Source organism: Lolium perenne, unplaced genomic scaffold, assembly GCF_019359855.2.
Source record: "Lolium perenne isolate Kyuss_39 unplaced genomic scaffold, Kyuss_2.0 unplaced67, whole genome shotgun sequence".
Lineage (NCBI taxonomy): Eukaryota > Viridiplantae > Streptophyta > Magnoliopsida > Poales > Poaceae > Lolium > Lolium perenne.
In genome coordinates, this window is record NW_027249025.1 from 177,501 (window position 1) to 180,000 (window position 2,500).

The following is a 2,500-nucleotide window of genomic DNA, read 5'->3' on the forward strand; positions in this document are numbered from 1 at the left end:
GGCGCCGGAAAACGCCCAACGACGCCGCCGAAGCGCATAGCCGGTGGGCGCGCTGCTGGTCGGGTAACGGTGAAAACCATGGCGCCGCAGCCAATACGACGGAATCGCTAAAAACGCCAAGTCGGGCCGACGCCGGAAAACGCCCAACGACGCCGAAAGCGTGACAATGGTGGGCGCGCGCTGGTCGGGTAACGGTGAAAACTATGGCGCCGCAGCCAATACGACGGAATCGCTAAAACGCCAAGTCGGGCCGACGCCGGAAAACGCCCAACGACGCCGAAGCGATAGCCGGGTGGGCGCGCTGGTCGGGTAACGGTGAAAACCATGGCGCCGCAGCCAATACGACGGAATCGCTAAAAACGCCAAGTCGGGCCGACGCCGAAAACGCCCAACGACGCTGAAGCGCATAGCCGGTGGGCGCGCGCTGGTCGGGTAACGGTGAAAACCATGGCGCCGCAGCCAATACGACGGAATCGCTAAAAACGCCAAGTCGGGCCGGGCGCTTGAAAACGCCCAACGACGCCGAAAGCGCATAGCCGGTGGGCGCTGCTGGCTGGTCGGGTAACGGTGAAAACTATGGCGCCGCAGGCCAATACGACGGAATCGGGCTAAAAACGGCAACCGGGCCGGGCGTCGAAAAACGCCCAACGACGCCGAGCCGCATAGCTGGTGGGTGCGCGCTGGTCGGGTAACGGTGAAAACCATGGCGCCAGCAGCCAATACGACGGAATCGGCTAAAAACGCCAAGTCGGGCCGACGCCGGAAAACGCTCCAACGACGCCGAGCGCATAGTCGGGTGGGCGCGCTGGTCGGGTAACGGTGAAAACTATGGCGCCGCAGCCAATACGACGGAATCGCTAAAAACGCCAAGTCGGGCCGACGCTGGAAAACGCCCAACGACGCCAGCGCGAGCGTGACAGTGGTGGGCGCGCGCTGGTCGGGTAACGGTGAAAACCATGGCGCCGCAGCCAATACGACGGAATCGGCTAAACGGCTGGTCGGTCCGACGCCGGAAAACGCCCAACGACGCCGAAAGCGCAGTAGCCGGGTGGGCGCCGCTGGTCGGGTAACGGTGGAAAACCATGGCGCCGCAGCCAATACGACGGAATCGCTAAAAACGGCCAAGTCGGGCCGGCGTTTGAAAACGCTCCAACGACGCCGAAAGCATACAATCGGGTGGGCGCCGCTGGTCGGGTAACGGTGAAAACCATGGCGCCGCAGCCAATACGACGGAATCGGCTAAAAACGGCCAAGTCGGGCTGGCGTCGGAAAACGTCCAACGACGCCGAGCGTACAGTCGGGTGGGCACGCGCTGGTCGGGTAACGGTGAAAACCATGGCGCCGCAGCCAATACGACGGAATCGGCTAAAAACGGCCAAGTCGGGCAGATCGCCGGAAAACGCCCAACGACGCCGAGCGATAGTCGGATGGGCGCCGCTGGCCGGTCGGGTAACGGTGAAAACCATGGCGCCGCAGCCAATACGACGGAATCGGCTAAGCCTGGCAGAAAATCTCTGCCGCGGCAGAGGAATGGCCATTTTCTCTGCCGCGGCAACAGTGTAGGGCTCCTTCACAAGCTGACGGGCAGGGCTCCCAGGCGGGGCTAAGTTCCCCAGGTATATTGGGGGCTGGCATCCTCCTCGCCAAGTTGTGGGTTCGTCCCACAACTTTTTCTACGCCCGTCACGTAGCAACTATACGCTGTCGCTGCGAGCGTGTCACGCGGCGACGTTTACGTTGCCGTGTGACTTGTCACGTGGCGACGTCTATCGTTGCCGCGTGACGTGTCACGTGGCGACGTCTATCGTTGCCGCGTGACGTGTCCCGTGGCGACGTCTATCCTTGCCGCGTGACGTGTCCCGTGGCGACGTTTATCGTTGCCGCGTGACGTGTCCCGCGGCGATGTTTATCGTTGCCGCGTGACGTGTCCCACGGTGATGTTTATCGTTGCCGCGTGACTGTCCCGAACAGAGAAAGCGCACGTTCCCCGTCTAAGTGGGGAATAAGCGCCGTTGCCTTTAGAGAACGTCCCGTTTAACGTTGCCGCGCCACCGTGGTGACATGAGTGCGCTCCGAATTTGAGAACAACCGTGAACAGGTGTTGCCTCTACCTCTCCACAGTTAGTGGTAGGATACGTAACATTCTGCGTCGATCCTCAATCGTCGGATGCCGTTGCCTTAAGAGAACGTCGCCGTGCAACGTTAACGTTGCTGCGGTGACACCCACGCGCTGTTGACACTCAGGACGCCTACACAGAGCAATCCCCCCGTGCTTACGCGTGGTGGGAGGCTCGGGAGGCTTGACCGATGTTGGCTACGCGAGCGCATGTCCCGAACAGAGAAAGCGCACGTTCCCCGTCTATTGGCGGGGAACAAGCGCCGTTGCCTTCAGAGAACGTCCCGTTTAACGTTGCCGCGCCACCGCGGTTACATGAGTGCACTCCGAATTTGAGAACAACCGTGAACAGGTGTTGCCTCTACCTCTCCACAGTTAGTGGTAG